This window comes from Cervus canadensis, chromosome 3 (genome assembly GCF_019320065.1).
Source record: "Cervus canadensis isolate Bull #8, Minnesota chromosome 3, ASM1932006v1, whole genome shotgun sequence".
NCBI classification, from domain to species: Eukaryota; Metazoa; Chordata; class Mammalia; order Artiodactyla; family Cervidae; genus Cervus; species Cervus canadensis.
This window is the reverse complement of record NC_057388.1, coordinates 33,134,582-33,154,573: the sequence shown is the minus strand read 5'-3', so window position 1 is coordinate 33,154,573 and position 19,992 is coordinate 33,134,582. Positions and strand designations below refer to the sequence as shown.

At 41.3% G+C, this 19,992-nt stretch overlaps 1 protein-coding gene across 3 annotated transcripts in view; it reads right to left on the bottom strand.

Annotated features, from left to right (window-relative positions):
* SEMA3D (semaphorin 3D) overlaps nt 1-19,992 on the bottom strand; it is a 234,727-nt gene that overhangs the window by 195,546 nt on the left and 19,189 nt on the right. For 2 of the 3 annotated variants that reach the window (XM_043462891.1, XM_043462890.1), the window contains exon 2: nt 3,096-3,190. The gene's annotated coding sequence lies outside the window, so the exon portion shown is untranslated. Of the gene's footprint in view, nt 1-3,076; nt 3,191-19,992 lie in introns of all 3 variants that reach the window. The other variant, XM_043462892.1, reaches the window with a different exon arrangement.

The following is a 19,992-nucleotide window of genomic DNA, read 5'->3' as shown; positions in this document are numbered from 1 at the left end:
ATGTTTCTAACACATTTTGTTTGAAAATAATGATGCTATTAACACTTGGCACTATGGTTCTCAAATGGAAGTGAGTCTGCATAATAGTTTACTTTCTTCTTTATAAACACAGTAAGTCACTGTGCTGATAGGCTGGCATGCTTCAGGAATAAATGCCATTTTGAGATATAGAAAGCCTCATTATCCCTGACACAAACCTACTTTGTAAGTCAGATATTTTTAAAGATCTGGGTTTTGATTTTTTTTTCCTCCATTTTATGAAGCTTTTGGTGGTTCAGACCAACTACTCTGTATTTATTTGGTAATAATAAATAATCTGCCTGCAGAAAAAAATAGTAAATAATCTACCTGCAATGTAGGAGACCTAGGTTCAATCCCTGGATCGGGAAGATCCCCTGTAGAAGGGAATGGCAACCCACTACAGTATTCTTGCCTGGAAAATCCCATGGACAGAGGAGACTGGCGGGCTACACAGTCCATGAAGTCGCAAAGAGTCAGATGGGACTAAGCGACTAACACAACAAAATTTTATGAAATAACGATTCATTCTTATTTGCTTAGATGGCTAAATAAGTCAATACTAAAAATGTGGAAGTAAATAAATTACATCACCATCAAACAAGGTAACAATTTTGAAGTTAATGTTGAAATACCGGCATGTGTGTATGTGTGTGCTCTGATAACTTCAATAGTGTCTGACTCTTTGCAACCCTATGGACTGTAGCCGCCAGGCTCCTCTGTCCATGGAATTCTCCAGGCAAGAATGCTGGAGTGGGTTGCCATTCCCTTTTCCAGGGGATCTTCCTCTCTTAGGGATCAAACCTGCATCTCCCACATTGCAGGCAAATTGTTTACCATCTGAGCCACCAGGGAAGCCCAAAATAAATAAAAAGCATTAATTTATAGCTTTACATGTGTCATCAGTCTTCGGGGAAAACAAAAGAGAACAAAACAACAAAACATTTAGATACTTCGGATATTTTTCCCCAACAATATTCTGTTGGCAATTTTTGCTTAAAATCAGTGTGAGCACACTGATTTTCAATTCCATTCAGAAGTTTTTCTGTTCTACTAAAAGCAGAAGCTCAGAATTCCTATCTCATGAACTCCTTAATTAAACTTTTCCAACCATTCCCACTAACTACGCCTAATGTGTCTATTGCTTGGTTAACCACATCACTCATTCATCACAGCCACTGATCTTTCCCTCCATGATCCTAATCTCTTGGTCCATTAACCTCCTTCAGGTACTCCTTTTCCTAGTAACACTAGACCTAAAATTAACTGATAGTGACAATGACAACTCTTTCACCTGAAGATTTTGTAACCACTTATAAGCATATGAAGCAATTCAGGGGATTGTAACACTTAACAGTTTCCATAACACCATCTCCAAGTACTCCATTTCAGCAAGTCACAGAGGGATATTCAGGAGTCTGGATTAACCATGAAAACACTCCAGGTGGAAAGACTCTGACCAGCCACTGACTGTAAAATTGTTTCCCAAAAGCATAATACCAGATTCAAATTTTCCTCCAAGCTCTAATCCTCATCTGCTTTTACCACCTAATTCCTAGATTATTAAAATATTTTCCTAGCATCTTTTCTTAGCCTTCCTCACATCAATTCTTCCTTCATACACAAACACATTCATACTGTAGAAGGTTTTGATGGAATTCATTTGGCAGGAAGCCTTCTGTTGTTTCACATACAATTTTTTGAGGCTCTTCTCAGTCCAATCCTAAACCTTACTTAGGATTTCTGTCTCACTATTCCTACACTTTGTGAATAAAATGCTGCTTTATTCTCAGTCATCATGCTTGGGAACCTCACTCTTGTTATACATGAGGACCAAGTGACAATGTAAGTGGTTTGATGTGGCTGCACAATTCAACACTCTGAGAACAGGGTCTAGAATCACAGGTACAACAGTCTCCCCCTCATACCATCCTGCAGATGCCAGGACTTCAGACCATTGTGTGAGGGAAGGAAGGAAGTAGGAGAGACAGGGAAGAATGCAGTGAAGAAAGGAAGGACTAACCAGTACTGAAGAAACACAAACCACGATTTACACTGTAACTGTTCCAGAGTGAAACCTATCATATCTTTCTCCAAAATATACAATTTATGGGCTAAAAACTGAACTAAATGGCATTTTCTTAAGTTCCACACAGTAGTCTTAAACAGAATGTATAGCGTCATTCTCTGAGAAACTGATAAAACTAAGTTTTCAAACCTAGTAAAATAATGCCAAGCTACTATTTGATTTGTCTAAAAATGACAAGGTAGGATATTAGATAAACATAAGGAAATAAGAGTATCTTTTCCAATAGAAGAGTGAAGGAAGTCAATTTGACTAAGAGATGGATGATTTGTTGTAAGCACTAACTGGAAAATGGTGGGGCTGGGAAGATGTTGAGTTAACCAAGAAATGGAGAGAAAAAGGGAAATAAAGCAAATTAATTAGATCATGGGGCAGGCAGGATGAGTAAAATAAACAGTAAAGAATGATATGCACAGACATAGTGAGAGCTAGAAGCAAGAAAATGGAGAGTGAGGAGAGAAATTGGGATTTTCACTCTGGAAAAAGGATAAGCCAGAAGAGAGCTGCAGGAGAGTAAGGGAGATGAAGCTGTGCTTGACTCTACCTGTAGAGACAGGCATCATATCTCTAATGAGCACCTAAGAGAACAAGAAAACATCATCCTGGAGATGACGGGACCCTCCTAGACAGGACTGATGGGAGGACCTCAACTGGTGCTCAGATCCAGGCACCTCATTATCCAAAAGGTGCAGAGAAGCTGGAAGGAGTTCAGAGACATGATGGAAGAGTGATTAAGATGCAGAAAAAAAAATGATTTATGATAAAAGATTAAAGCACTAAACAAGCACTTCTTGGCAGAGCAACAAGTGGATGGGCAAAGCAGCTATCTACAAACAGGCAAAGGACATAAATAATCTAGAGGAAAACCATTATTATTTAAGCTGGTACCAAGGGGAGAGGTTCACAGAGAACAATTTCAAGAAGGCAGAAAAGAAGACAACCCTAAAATTAGAAAGGGAAGTATTAACATACAAATGACAAATCTGTTCACCTGATGTGGAGCCAGGCACGTCCTAGGAAACGGCTGCTATCAGTCTGTGTGCATAAGATCCAAGCAACTTGACCACTCAGTTGGTTACCACGATTCTAGAAGACAAAGCAATCAACAGAATAAAAAACTTTAAAAAAAAAATGAGAATCCTGTTAACAGTTGAAGCTCATTTTCAAAAGAACTGAAAAACTTAGTTTTATCCTCCATATTTTGTTCATACAAAGGTCTTCATTAATGACTTGAAATAGTATATAATAATTCAGTAGTTTTCATAAGGGAATAAAATGGGATAATAGATCTTTTTAATATGGCTTCCAGTGAGTCTATGTGTTGGTTTGCAATATGGTATTTTTAAAGATTAAACTGTAAATGAATCACTTGTATAATTAGACATGTGGGTAGATATAAAACCTTGAAATCGCCAATCCTGTGGGAGTAAGATGACTCCTCACAGAAGGAAGCAAAGGATTTCCAGGTGGAACTTCACCCATAATAACACACGCCAATGCATGTCCTTGACATCCATCTGTGTTATCCCTACGAACTACACTGGAACAGCCACCCTATCATATGAAGAAATTGTGAACTACACAATACACATGGGATTATTTTTGGATTATGATATTCAGATCAGCAAAGCATGTTACCTACCACCCTCACACACTCAAATATTCATAAGCCTATGTAGAAATTTTATTTTATTAAATAAAATCTTAAATGAAGATGTCAATATTTTAAGAAAACTTCTGATGCTAGAGAGAAAATTGTATAAATAAATGAAATCCTTATACAGTTCTAGTCATATTTGCCTTTCATTTTTATTTACATTGGTATGTGCTTGACAAACTTTCATCTCTGTGCTTTGAAAGCCAATATAATAATAATTTGTACCTGGTTTATGGCAATTTCCAAATTATAAAATATGTGTGTGCTTTTTGTCTCACTTGAATCTCCCCTTTGGAGTTAGGTATTATTAATCCTTCCCTTGACAAATAAAGCTGAGAGTAAGAGGAAATATTGTAGAAGCTAAAATCAGGTTGACAAGAACCACCAACGGCAAAGACTCGAATCCTCTGACTGCATGCCCTGTGATCTTTTCACTGCCCTGGATTTCTTATGATTCGTGTCCTCAATCACGGCACCAATAAGCACTTAGAGTTCACTTAATAGTGATTACTGTGTAAAGCTAGGTCCTCATCATGAGCTTCTTGCAAATTACTGAAGCATGATTCTCAAGAGAGGAATGAAGGAAGCAGATAAAGTAGATCAGGCTAAAAAAAAAAGGAATAAAGAATCTTAGTTGCTGAAGTTTCCAGAATGTGTAGCCATTGGTTTTCACAGAATGACATGGCATAGTTGATTAAAATACAACTCTTACCACAATAAAAAAGACAGTGGAAGGTTTGGGTAGATTGAAGCATTCAGAACAAGAGGATATTCTGAAGTGAACTGGGATGGAGAGAAAACAATATGGCAGATGCATACTAGGTGAGTGAGGTGAAACTCGAAGAAGAAAAATGTAGAAAAAGAGAGGAAACTCTGTGGAGTTTACAGGGACAGAAAAGCAGGCATATGTACAAAAAGAAATTTGGCAGCTTCATTCCAAATGCACCAAGGAGCAATCTGCAGAACAGAAGGTTCCAGTAGCTTAGAGGAAATACACTCAGCAGAGGCAAACATCATCTTGGAACTGAATGAAAGGAAAATAACATTCAAAAGCTCAGACTCCTTGGAAGACAGAAGTAAAAGAATGGAGTTAGCAACTGAATATCACAGGGCAAAGAGGCCAAGGACATCCCCAGCAGTGAGTCTGTGAGCTGGCAGAACAGAGGTGCAGTAAGAAATGCAGGAGCACACAGGGGACACATTACATCCTAAAATGTTGATCTACATTTTGAAGGGAAGGGGGATATTCGTTAAAGAAATGAGTAGGACTGTAAAATATATAGAGAATAAAGGAAAGGAAAAAAACAGAGGCAGCTTTTGAAAGTGCATCTCTGAGAAAATGAGGTAATATTTGTGCAGCTCTGGAAAGCCTGAGCTCTAAAATCAAACCACCTGGGTCCATGTCCCATTCTTCACACTTTGTGGGTGGGAACTTGGACAAGTTATGTAATCTATGTCTCAGTTTCCTTATCTGTGTAAAGTAGAAAATATCACTCACCACACAACAGAATCATAATTTAGTTAAGAAAATTCTTGCCAAGCAAAGAACACAGTGCTTGTGAGAAAGTAAACAGTAAAACAAAGCTAAATTTCTAAAAATTCATGAGAGTATATTTATCACACTTGAAAAATAGAAACGGGATCTGAAAAAAACAAAGACTTTAAAAATAGTCACAGGATAGAAAACTAAATATAGAAAGAATCAAATATCCAGCAGAAAGGATATTAAGGAGAGTAAGAAAGATTAAGATTAATTTAGGGCTGCATTTTTTAGAGTAATGAAAAAATAAGAGATGTTACTTAAAATTTATCTGATCCAAGACAATTTTCTATGAAAAATGTAAATTCATGGAAAATGGGCAAAGAATCCCATTATTTTTGAAAGATCCAATTCAGAAACCCAGCTTCAATCACTCAAAGAGGGGCCCTTTTTCTCATTCCCAGAATTGCCTTCAACTAGCCAAGTATTTCAATCCTTATTCAAGTAAATAATCAAGCATTTCATGTCTGAATGCCTTTTCAAAAATAGTAGGAAGAAAAAAAAAAGTACAGCCTATCTTCCAAGTATAAATTGAAATGAACAAAGTCAAAGATGCCTTTTCTAACAACGAAGCCTTGAATTTGCACTGTAAGTTACAAATAATTATTTTTTAAATGGAATCATCAATAATAATAATAATAAACAACCTCTTTTGAATGCTTACTATATGCTGAACTTCAATGCATTTCAAGTTTCTGCAGGTAGATAACTATTTTTAATCCAAATTAGCATATGATGAAACTGATGCTCAGAAAAATTAAGCCAGTGTTTTAGTCAGCAGCAGAGCATGGATTTGAACAAAGTTCTATCTGAGTAAAAATTTGTTCTTTTAACAATGTTTTTATTGCAAAGCCTTTCCTGAAAAATAATTTGAACTGAGCCACTACATCGTATAAAGCCAAGCATCCTAGATTTAAACTAGTTATTTAAGTTAGTATTCTTTAGTCATTTTTAGTTTTGGTTAAAAAAAAAAAAGTAACATGAAATTTATTATCTTAACATTGTTAAGTGTAAAACTCAGTATTATTATGTATATGTACACTGTTGTGAAACAGACCTCCAGAACTTTTTCATCTTACAAAACTGAAACTCCAGTACCCATTGAACAACTCCCAATTTCTCCCGGCCCCCAGCAGCTGAAACCACCATTCTACTTTCTGGTTTCTGATAGCTCACTGAGGCGCAATGATGTAACCATTTGTCTTTTGTGACTAGGTTATTTCACTTAGCACAATGTCTTTAAGGTTTATCCATGTTTGCCATGTGACAGGATTTCCTTCTTTTTTAAGTCTGACTCACTTTCCATTGCTGTTGCTGTTGCTCGGTCACTCGGTCGTGTCCGACTCTCTGCAACCCTATGGGTGGCAGCACGCCAGGCGTCCCCGTCCATCACCATCTCCTGGAGTTTGCTCAAACTCATGTCCATTGAGTTGTGATGCCATCCAACCATCTCATCCTGTCGCCCCCATCTCATACCACATTTTGTCTGTCCATTTATCCAGTGACGGACATTTGGGTTGTTTCCACATCATGGTTATTATGGATAATGCCACAATAAGCTTGCATATGCAAATAGTTCTTTGATATCCTGCTTTCAAGTTTTTGCAATGTATACCCAGAGGTGGGATTGCTAGATGATGTGGTAATTATATTTTCAGTTTCTTGATGAAAACTCAGTACTGTTTTCCTAAGCTGCTAGATCATTTTACATTGCCACCAACAGTGCAACACAGGATTCCAATTTCTTTACATCTTTACCAACCCATGTTATTTCTGTTGTTTGGACAGTAGCCATCTTAATAGACGTAAAGTGATAACTCACTATGGTTTTGATTTGCACTTATCTAATGATTAGTGATTCTGAATATCTTTTCATACCCTTATTGGCTACTTTAAATATTCTTTGAATAAGCATCTATTCAATCCTTGCTCATTTTTCAATTAGTTTTTTGTTGTTGTGTTGAGTTGTAGGAGTCCTTTATATATTCTGGATATTAACCTTTTTCAGATACATTATTTTCAATTATCTCTTCTATTTCATGGGTTTACTTTTCACTCTGTTGTTTGTTCTGATGCACGGAAGTTTTAAAATTTGACATAGTCCTTCTCTCCTAACACAGTTAGTAAAGAATCTGTCTGCAATGCAGGAATCTGCCTGCAAGACAGGAGACCCAGGTTTGATTTCTGGGTCTGGAAGACCCCTGGAGAAGGAAATGGCAACCCACTCCAGTATTCTTGACTGGAAAACCCCATGGATAGAGGAGCCTGTCTGGCTACAGTCCATAGGGTCACAAGAATTGGACACAACTTGGCAACTAAACCACCATAGTCTCCAAAATAGTATATTTTTACCCAAACCTCCATTTATCTATCTTTCTTTCTATCTGTCTACTTACTTACCCAAACCTTTAGGAAAGTATGCAACCAAATGTCATGAAAATCTAGATGATAGGAAGAATTTTTGGATAGTTTATCTTTTTAAAAATAATTTTGAGGGGAAGAAAAAAGAAATCCCCTTTGTCATTCTCAGTTCTCATAGTCTAAACATCTCATCAAGCTGTATTTGATATTCATGTTTAAAGAGGCATGGAATTTTTTCATACAACACAGACTCTAAATACAAGCCAATTACTTCATCTGTGCTGAAGTGAAGAAACAGTGACTTGATCCAACGTAGAAGGAAAACTTTCAGTGTTCTATATTATTGACAGACTGAATGTCAACTCCTAATGTGGCACACAAATGCTGTATAATACATTTTACATATAAACTTAATGACTTTTCAGGGTAACATTCACAAGATGTGATTTTAAATATTGATCTTATAACCTGTATAAGATTCAACTCCACTATATTTTGTTTGTAATTTAGGCAGAATATAAGTGCTATAAAAGAGATATAAAATATGAACTTAATTGTTAAAAATTACTTCTTGACTGAGATAGGAGGGCAATGGAGTAGAATCTGAAAATTTCATAGTAGGGATATCATTTAAGCTGGAACTTGAGAATGGGTATTATTTTAAGAGACATATAAGATATGACACGAGAAAAGAGGTGATATTATAATTCTGTGTGGCTAAAATGAGTGTGAACTAAGCAGCAAAGTTAGATTAAAGCCAGCTCATACCAACTGAAGGCATTTGAATTGGATTTTGCCATCACTCTGGACAAGAAATGAAAGACAACAGTGACATGAGAGTACAGCTGATGATGAAAGAATAACATCATCAGGAGAAAACTGTGCCTTACGCACAATGATTTCATCATTTGTGATTTTTCAGTAACTTGATGCATATGTACAATTTTTTAAAATTCACAGCCTTTAAGTCCACTTCTGGCCATTCCCTTTAAACAAGAGCATCGACTATTCATGATTCTTGTTAATTAAATTGAGATTACTAGTTGGTGACAACAAAAATAAAGAGGTTATAAAGTAAAACCCTGTTTTATTTTACACATTTTGTGACATAGAGGGAAAGAAATATGCAGTGGCATTTATGTACGGGAGGGTATAACAGATAACAGACTACAGCCAAAACAACTGATCATATCATCGTATGAATGATGGCTTATAGGTGTTGTGAGTTCAGATCAGTTGCCGACTTTGCAACCACATGGACTGTACCAAGCCAGGTTTCCCTGTCCATCACCAACTCCTGGAGCTTGCTCAATCTCATGTCCATCATGTCGGTGATGCCATCCAACCATCACATCCTCTGATATCCCCTTCTCCTCCTGCCTGCACACTTTCCCAGCATCAGAGCCTTTTCCAATGAGTCAGTTCTTCACACCAGGTGGCCAAAGTATTGGAGTTTCAGTTTCAGCATTGGTCCTTCAAATGAATATTCAGGATATTCATTCAAGTCTCTCACTGTTTCCATTGTCTCCCCATCTATTTCCCATGAAGTGATGGGACTGGATGCCATGATCTTCGTTTTTTGAATGTTGAATTTTAAGCCAACTTTTTCACTCTCCTCTTTCATTTTCATCAAGAGGCTCTTTAGTTCCTCTTCACTTTCTGCCATAAGGGTGGTGTCATCTGCATATCTGAGGTTATTGATATTTCTCCCGGCAATCTTAATTCCAGCTTGTGCCTCATCCAGCCCAGTACTTCACATGATGTACTCTGCATATAAGTTAAATGAGTAGGATGACAATATACAGCCTTGAAATACTCCTTTCTTGATTTGGAATCAGTCTGTTGTTCCATGTCTGGGTCTAACTGTTGCTTCTTGACCTGCATACAGGTTTCTCAGGAGGCAGGTAAGGTGGTCTGGTATTTCCATCTCTCTAAGAATTTTCCACATTTTGTTGTGATCCACACAGTCAAAGGCTTTGGTGTAGTCAATAAAGCCGAAGTAAATGTTTTTCTGGAACTCTCTTGCTCTTTCGATGATCCAATGGATGTTGGCAATTTGACAAATAGGTGTTGTGAATGTGAATATAAATTACCAAATTTGTCCAAAGTTGTCTGAACATTGTTCTGAGACAACACAAATTACTTGGCCCAGAGAAATACACATCAGCAAGGATGGCTGATGAACCAGAAGATAAATCACTGGACTCAGGTGAATAGAAACCCATGTGGAAATCAAAGAGTCCAAAAAATATATGCACCATTATATAGGAAAATACATCAACTATGTCAGCATATGAGATGTTATAGCAAGCTGAAAATTTTTCTTTGAAATGCCTGTTCTGGAGATCTAGGCTGTATATATAGATAAGTGAAACCAAGAGATTCTGGAAAGATGGAGGACAGTCAAGGCTGGGATGTTCTGATGGAGACATAAATCATTTCAGCACAAGTGAACAAAAGAAAGAGCTAGAATAATAGGAGGTTGAGTTATTATAAATTTCCATCTTTAGATGATACTGTAATTTTCCAGGAAGATACTGTGGGAGATTCATTTGTTTGTATTTTAGTAGGAATATGATTATTTTCCCCTAAAATCCCCTGTACCTCTTTTTTCTTTGGGGGGGGTAGAGTTTCTGATAACAGAAATATCCTCAGGAAGAGTCACAAGCACTGGAGCTCTATCTGTAAAGAGATACACTCAAAAGACCAATACATTTAAGGAGGGAGAGTGTATTTTCACATCAACTCATCAGTTTTTTTTTTTTAAATACATAAAAATCTTAGGAAATTATTATTCCAGGAAGGATGGAATTTCCCTCTACAGGAAAATATACACGACTGAAAGATGTAATGCAATAAATAAATACACGATTAAGAGAAAAATAAGACTGCACATCTGCTTCCTGGTAGAATTATGATGAATACATTGGGAAATGTTTCTTTTGGTTTCTATTATTAAAGGTGACCACATCAAGAAAGTATGATATTGTGTAAAAGTGTTATCTCTTTTTCTTTGTTCACACCCAGATGATGAGTGGAACGTGGCAGCATTTTACATAAGGCTACCTCCCACAGACAAAGAACTATAAACAACATACCAGTAACTGCAAAGGATACCATTAGCATGAATACTTTTGATAAGGACATTTATTTTGGATTAAAGTCTACATTATTGTTGAATGTTCTGACAGCATTTTGTAACAGAGTTTCATGTTTTAAAATGTGGAAAAGACCTATAACTTACCTGCTGCTGCTAAGTCGCTTCAGTCGAGTCCAACTCTGTGCTATCCCATAGACGGCAGCCCACCAGGCTCCGCAGTCCCTGGGATTCTCCAGGCAAGAACACTGGAGTGGGTTGCCGTTTCCTTCTCCAATGCATGAAAGTGAAAAGTGAAAGTGAAGTCCCTCAGTCGTGTCCCACTCTTAGCGACCCCATGGACTGCAGCCTACTGGGCCCCCCCATCCATGGGATTTTCCAGGCAAGAGTACTGGAGTGGGGTGCCATTGCCTTCTCCCATAACTTAACTACTACTTAGCATTTTGGAGGGCCAAGATGTGCAGTTAGACACTAGTCCTCAGAAAGCTTTCTCCTTTCTACCAATACAAGCTGGTCAGAACAAACTGTTCAGAGTAATGAACAGAAAATACTACTGAATAACTTTTAACAATGTTTAAGAGTGACCTATTTTTATTTTTTATTTAAAAATAGCTGAGTTACTATTGAAAACCTCTCTTTACAAATTAGTTACAGAATGTGCATGAGTGCAAGTTGCCTTCCAATTAGCCTATCTATGGTTTAGGTTTCTTGGATGATGGGGTTATTCCAAAATTTAGAGGTAACAATGGAAGTCACAGTGTAAACTTGAATAAAGGAAAAAGAAAACAAATCAAAGACTTCCAGGTTGTCTGGAAGAACCTTCTTGAGTGCCATAAACCAAAGACAGCATCACAACAAACACTTCACATACATTCATCCTATACAAGAATCACTCCTTCCTCTAATGAAGGAGAAAGCAGACAGAACAGCGTCATCTTGAAAGCAGGACTCCATCTTGAGCCTGACTGTGGACTTTGAGCTATATGCCCAGTACTTACGGAAACGACACACCAACTGGAAAACCAGACCCCACCCCTGATGGAAGAGCCCCAGGGCTCGTACCTAGACTCTCTATTGCCTAAAAGAACACCCTCATTATCTGGGTAACAGAATAGAATCATAAATTCTATTATGCTTATTGGGGTAGGACCACAGGCCTATTGATAACTGTCTACTGTATGCCAGCAAATTTGGAAAACTCAGCAGTGGCCACAGGACTGGAAAAGGTCAATTTTCATTTCAATCCCTAAGAAAGGCAATCCCAAAGAATGTTCAAGCTACTGCACAATTGCACTCATCTCACATGCTAGTAAAGTAATGCTCAAAATTCTCCAAGCCAGGCTTCTGCAATACGTGAACCGTGAACTTCCAGATATTCAAGTTGGTTTCAGAAAAGGCAGAGGAACCAGAGATCAAATTGCCAATATCTGCTGGATCATCAAAAAATCAAGAGAGTGCCAGAAAAACATCTATTTCTGCTTTATTGACTATGCCAAAGCCTTCGACTGTGTGGATCACAATAAACTGTGGAAAATTCTGGAAGAGATGGGAACACCAGACCACCTGACCTGCCTCTTGAGAAACCTATATGCAGGTCAGGAAGCAACAGTTAGAACTGGACATGGAACAAAAGACTGGTTCCAAATAGGAAAAGGAGTATGTCAAGGCTGTATATTGTCACCCTGCTTATTTAACTTATATGCAGAGTACATCATGAGAAATGCTGGGCTGGAAGAAGCACAAGCTGGAATCAAGACTGCCGGGAGAAATATCTTTAACCTCAGATATGCAGATGACACCACCCTTATGGCAGAAAGTGAAGAGGAACTAAAAAGCCTCTTGATGAAAGTGAAAGAGGAGATTGAAAAACTTGGCTTAAAGCTTAACATTCAGAAAATGAAGATCATGGTATCTGGTCTCATCACCTCATGGGAAATAGATGGGGAGACAGTGGAAACAGTGTCAGACTTTATTTTGGGGGGCTCCAAAATCACTGCAGGTGGTGGTGATTGCAGCCATGAAATTAAAAGACACTTACTCCTTGGAAGGAAAGTTATGACCAACCTAGATAGCATATTAAAAAGCAGAGACATTAATTTGCCAACAAAGGTTCGTCTAGTCAAGGCTATGGTTTTTCCAGTGGTCATGTATGGGTGTGAGAGTTGGACTGTGAAGAAAGCTGAGTGCCGAAAAATTGATGTTTTTGAACTATGGTGTTGGAGAAGACTCTTGAGTCCCTTGGACTTCAAGGAGATCCAACCAGTCCATCCTAAAGGAGATAAGTCCTGGGTGTTCATTGGAAGGACTGATGCTGAAGCTGAAACTCCAATACTTTGTCCACCTAATGTGAAGAGTTGACTCATTGGAAAAGACCCTGATGCTGGGAGGGATTGGGGGCAAGAGGAGAAGGGGACAACAGAGGATGAGATGGCTAGATGGCATTACTGACTCTATGGGCATGAATTTGAGTAAACTCTGGGATTTGGTGATGGACACGGAGGCCTGGCGTGCTGCGATTCAAGGGGTTGCAAAGAGTCAGACACGACTGAGCAACTGAACTGAACTGAAATGAACTACCTAGCCTTAAGGCATAGGAATCACGGGTTTAAGGCATAGGAATCACAGGCTAACTTTGATTGTATCTTTCTTTTCCTTTGTTCAGACTAGTTTCAGAGAATTTGGGGAGGTGGGTTTGAACATGTACACTTAGAGTATATAAGGTTTTCACAAAAACTGGTCGGGGTCCTTGGCTAAGAGGAGACTCTGCCTTGTGCCCGCTGGTGTAATAAACTGCACTCCACTATCTCCATTGTCCTTCTGAGTGAGTTTGTTTCCCAGAACACATGGCTACAACATTTAGTGCCCTGGCCGGGAAACTTCTCACTTTGAGGAGACAAGTCCCATTTGGGACTACTCTGAGGCCTTGCGGCTCAAATCTAGAAGGGGGAAGGCGCCTCGCCCTTCTGGAAAGATTTTGCTTCTCAATGCCAGGACCTTTCATGTTAGCAGGTAGTGGATGGCAGCAGGGGAACTGAGCGCTCAGGTGAGGAGGAACCCACCCGGCAGGGTGGAAGAGGGGGCCTGATCACCCCCCTGGGAGGGACTAGAAGGGACACGGACCCACAGGAGCCTGGAATAGGCAGGTAGCAGCGATTGCTTGGTACACAGGTCGACAAGTGTGCTAGGGCTTAGGAAGGAAATTTGTGAAGGTCATTTAGGAGGTGGTGTCCATGCCATCTTGGGGAAAATTATTTCCAAGTGATCACCAGGGGATTTTTAGGATAGGCAGGTGGCAGCGATTGCTTGGTACACAGGTTGATAAGCATGTTAGGGCTTAGGAAGGAAATTTGTGAAGGTCATTCAGGAGGTGGTGTCCATGCCTCGGGGAAAATTATTACCGAGCAATCGCCAAGGGATTTTCAGGAGTAGAAACTTGGTCCTTGTGTGCTTGTATTCTGCCCTCCCCCAGGAGGTGTCCCATCTGCTCTGAAATTCTTGACCCCCTCAGAATTGTCAGGCTAGAAGGAGGGGGATACATAAGTGAGTATGAATTGGCTTTTCCGGAGATGGCCGAGGATGTGGGATATTTAACCCATCAGGTGCAGTTTTCATCTGCACCTGATCAAGTCCACTAAGGCAGCAGCTGCTGCTAAGTCACTTCAGTCGTGTCCGACTCTGTGTGATCCCATAGACGGCAGCCCACCAGGCTCCCCATCCCTGGGATTCTCCAGGCAAGAACACTGGAGTGGGTTGCCATTTCCTTCTCCAGTGTGTGTACGTGAAAAGTGAAAGTGAAGTCACTCAGTCGTGTCCGACTCTTAGAGACCCCATGGCCGCAGCCTACCAGGCTCCTCCATCCGTGGGATTTTCCAGGCATACTGGAGTGGGGTGCCATTGCCTTCTCCCTACTAAGGCAGAATGGACTTTAAAAGTTAAGGGAGAAACAGTCTTGGACCATGTGGTGTTCTGGTTCGGCTGTGCTGACCGGCAGGTGAAGACATGCCGATCCTCCTTCTCCCTCTGGGATCTAGCAGGTAAGGCTCTTCTCACCCCAATTAGGAAGGAGGGGGAATGGCAATTTAAGTGTTTCATTGAGTGGAAATATCAGAAGTACAAAGGGTCCCCAGAACTTCGTAGACAGAAGGAAAAGTAGAAGGTCCGAGAAGGTAAGCAAGATGAGGGGAAGTGAATCTAAGGTAACTGTATTGGAGTGCATGATTAAAAATTTAAAGAAGGGATTAGGAGGAGACTATGGGGTGAAGATGATGCCTAACCGCCTCCACATACTCGGTGAGGTCGAATGGCCCCCTATGGGAGTAGGATGGCCACCAGAGAACAACGTGAACTTAAAAATAGTGGAAGCAGTCTATACAGTAGTCACAGGAGAGCCAGGACACCTGGATCAAAATCCACATATTGACTCATGGCTAGGGTTAAGTCAAGACCCTCCTACTTGGACAAGGTTCTGTATTACAGAAGGGGAAAATATTAATGGCACAAAAATTGACTGATGATAAAAAAGCAAACTCTACAGGATTTGGACAGGGATGACCTGACCCCTCCCCCACACTGGATAATGACACACCTGCCTCCCAGAGCTCCACCAGGACCGGAGGCCGCCTTAATACCCAACCCAGGGCCAGGTGAAGTTCCTGCAGCAGCCGCTGCTCTTCCTCCAGCTCTCCCAGAGATCATAGAGCCGCCATTTCAGCAGGCTCCGATCCCAGCGATGGAGACCTCTGGTCAACACCCCCAGAATTACATCTCAGCCGGACCTCCTAGATTGTATCCGCCTCTCTCGGTGAGTACAGGAATTAGACAGAGGCTGTGCTCCGCCAAGGAACAGGGGGAAAGAACCCCACTACAGATGCCCCTCAGAGAGCTACAACAGCCTCCGGTTCATGACGCATGTGGGCACTACCATCAGCTCCCTGTAGCCTATTATTACCAGCCATTTTCCTCTACGGATACATTAAACTGGCAGAGACACACTCCACCATACCCAGGGGAGCCACAAGCCATGATTAGCCTAATGGAGACTATTTTTTGAACCCACCACCCTACATGGGATGACATAATCCACCTACTAGTCTCCCTTTCCAGCACTGAGGAAGGACACAGGATCCTAACTGAGGCCAGAAAATGGTTCAGAGAAATGGCATCTGAGGGCACTGCAAACCCGCAGCGGTGGGGTGGGCAGAACCAGCCACCCCTGATGAAGGGCCCAACTGGGGCTGTGACACAGAGGAAGGGCGGGGCCACCTGGAGAGATCTCAGGCGGCTATTTTACAAGGCCTCAAGAGGGGGGCCTGAAAAGCTATGAGTATCGCAAAACCCTCCGAAGCGATTCAAAGGGAAAGCGAATCACCCTCTGAGTTTTTTGAAAGACTGTGCAAGGCCTGTAGACTTTATACGCCAATAGACCCAGCCAGAGGCTGCTCAGGTCTCAGATGGTGATAAATGCAGCCTTTGTGTCTCAAGCCTACCCCAAAAATGTCAGATGGGGGGACACCAAGCGACTCATGAATTTTTATACATCCCTGAATGCCCAGTACCTTTGTTGGGAAGAGACTTGCTAAATTGGAGGCACAGGTGACCTTCCCCCCCTTGAAAGACTGACTCTTCAAGTGGGATCAACCACCTATTTACTCTTCCTCTCAGTAACCTCTCAAGATGAATGGAGGTTGCACGATCTCCCAGAAGGGAAACCGGATGGGCTAAACAGTCAAGAGAGCATTAACTCAACAATTCCCTGACGTCTGAGAGGAAGACAACACCACCACCACCCAACAACCACCACCACCACCCTCCCCAGGCTTGCAAAACAAGTCCCACTGGTAATAGAACTCAAACCCAGTACAATTACATCAGCACCCACCTTGGGCCTGCCAGACCTGTTTACTCTTTACCTGACTGAAAACGACAAGGTGGCTATGGGAGTATTGTCCCAGACCATGGGGACATGGGACAGACCCGTGGCTTATCTCCCAAAACGGCTGGACAATATTGCCATTGGGTGACTGGGATGCTTACGGGCAGTTGCTGCAGTTGCCTTATTGGTCCAGGAGGCAACAAGATGACCTTGGGCCAAGATTTGATCACAAAAGTCCCACATGAGGTCAACACTCCCCTGCAAGGGGACCCTCATAAATGGCTGTCAACATCCCAAATTACTTAATACCAGGGACTGTTATGTGAGAATCCCCATATTACTATTAAGCCTTGTCATGCCCTGAATCTGAGAGACCAGCCAATCCTGGACTCAGATTTGGTCCTGAACACCAATGGCACCAGCCTGGTGAAACAAGGACGACTGTCGGGACATGCAGTAGTCATGGAAGAAACCATCACTGAGGCTAGCTCTCTGCCGTCACACTGGTCACTCAATGGGCTGAACTATATGCTCTAATCCAGGCCCTCCAGCTGTCAAAAGGTAAGAAGACAAACATGTACACAGACTCCAGGTATGCTTCTGCCACACTACAGGGCTCTGTATAAGGAGAGAGGCCTTTTGACAACTCGTGAAAAAGATATTAAGTAAGGAAGAAATTAAGACCTATTAGAAGCTGCCTGGGAACCAGAAAGGGTTGCAGTCATACACTGTCGAGGACATCAAAAAGAGGATACCCCCCGGGCTCAGGGAAACAGACTGGCAGATGAGACCGCTAAATAAGCAGCTGAGGGCTTGGAGGTGACAAGTGAAGCCCCTATTAAAGCTCTCGTGTTGGTGGAGATGCCTGAGCTAATGCTGGACTCTCCAAAATACACTGAAGCCCAAAACCAACTAGTCAAAGCAGAAGGGGCCATCAAGACTGAAAAGGAATGGTGGGAATTGCCAAGTGGCAAATTATTGGTACCGGAGGAGCTGGCACCCATTCTGATAAGCCAAACACACCAAGCAACCCACCTAGGCAATGATAAACTGGGAGAGCTAATTCGAAAATATTTCTTGGTTCCCCGCCTCTCTTCTCTATGCAGGACAGAATCTCAGAACTGCACTGCCTGTTCACAGGTCAATGCTGCCTCTGGCACAGACAGAAACCTCTGGGGATTCAGCTAAAAGGCACACCTTTGAACACCTTGGAGTGGACTTCACTGAAATGAAACCTCACTGACACTACCGTTACCTGCTGGTCATGGTATGTACATTCTTGGGATGGGTAGAAGCTTTTCCTACCCAGACTGAAAGAGCATCAGAAGTAGCCCGGTGCCTGCTTAGGGAGATAGTTCCCAGATTTGAATTTCCTACCAGCACTGGATCGGACAACGGTCCAGCTTTCGCAGCTGATTCAGTACAACAAGTAAGCAAAACTTTAAACGTCAAGTGGAAATTACATACAGCATATATGCTGCAGAGTTCTGGGACGGTGGAAGGAACCAACCAGACACTTAAAGAGACGCTCTCCAACTGGATCATAGAGACTCACTGCTCTTGGGTGGACTTGCTTCCGACGGGTCTGCTCAGACTCAGGATGACCCCACAGTCCCAAGGCTACTCTCCATACGAAATTGTGTATGGGAGGCCCCCTCCCATAATAAAACAGGCGTCAACAAATTTGCCTCAGGTAAGGGGAGATGAGATTTCACAGCAGATGGAACAACTGGGTAAGGTAATAAATCAGGTAACTAAGTTTGTACAAGAAAGGGTGCCACTCCCCCTTGGGGAATAGATTCACAAATTTGTGCCCAGGACTCAGGTGTGGGTCAAACATGACTCCTTGGCCCCACATTGGAAGGGTCTATTTACTGTTCTAAGCACCCCTACAGCAGTTAAAGTTGCAGGTGTCACTCCCTGGATCCACATGAGGATGAAGAGAACATACCACGCAGACATAGAAAATGCTGAGTGGACTGCACAGAGGGACCCCACTGACCCTCGAGAGACTAAGATCATCCAAGAAGAAGAAGGAAAAGAAGATCCTGGATGAGCCCCTTCAGGATGAAGCTGCATAATCAACTCCTGCTGCTTGGCCTCATCAACGTGATTTTGAATTTAACTTCCATTTCAACTCAGGAAAATGTTTTCATCTCATGGGCACATTCCTACGCGGACTTCCACAACACTTCCAACTGCTGGGTATGTGGGGCTATGCCTCTGTCAGTGATGAATGGACTTCCTTGGTGGGTGTCACTGCTCTGCCAAGGAAATTTTAAACCACTCTTCTCTTTTCTGGGATGACAAAAAGAGACTTTTCTTTCTCTTGTCAATCATAATCTCTCCCTTCTCTCTTGGTAAGCCAGACTTACAGTCAATAGACTTGGGTCATGAGGTTATGTTTGATGTAAACACCAGTTTCATAGAAGTAACAAAAGCCTAACCTACAGCAAGCCCCGGTAAATCTACCTTATTTACATGCCAGGTGGACAAGGTCTGTGTTTCAGTGGTATGAGTATATTGCTGCCTTATTCATACCTTCTATAGGAACAGCAGATACTATGATTAAATTAGAAGCCTTGACTAATTTCACAAAACAGGCCCTCCTAGATAGTGCTAAAGCCATCCAAGCCTTAAATGAAGAACAAATCCAAATAAGAAAAGTGGTAATTCAAAATAGAATGGCTTTGGACATGCTCACAGCTGCTCAAGAAGGGACCTGTGCTATAATTAAGGTTGGATGTTGTGTATATATTCCTCGTTTATCTGACAATGTATCAGCTGCTTTAGATGACATGAAAAACCAGGTAAAAGCAATGTCGAATGGAAATATTCCTTTCTGGACTTCAGTCCTATCTTGGGTGAAGGGTGATTTGTGAAAAACTATATTTACCATTGTTACAGTTGCCTTGATAGTTCTGCTTTGTGGACCCTGCATTTTACAATGTATTATGAACTTTGTAACCCAAAGGTCTGTGTCGTTCTCCCAGACTGGCGATCAGAGAGCCAGGGTGCAATATATCCCTATGAGTGATGCTCATACTATGAGTTAAGAGCACCAAGAGGTGGGAATGAAGGAGGAAACAGACAGAACAGGCTCCACCTTGAAAGCAGGACTCCATCTTGGGCCAGACTGTGGACTTTGAGCTATATGCCCAGTATTTATGGAAACCACATGCCAACTGGAAAACCAGACCCCACCCCTCCTCCAGAAGGAAGAGCCCCAGGGTTCATATCTAGACTCTCCATCACCTAAAAGAATACACTAATTATCTGTGTAACCAAATAGAATCATAATTCTATTATGCTTATTGGGGTATGACCACAGGCCTACTGATAATTGTCCACTGTTAACTAT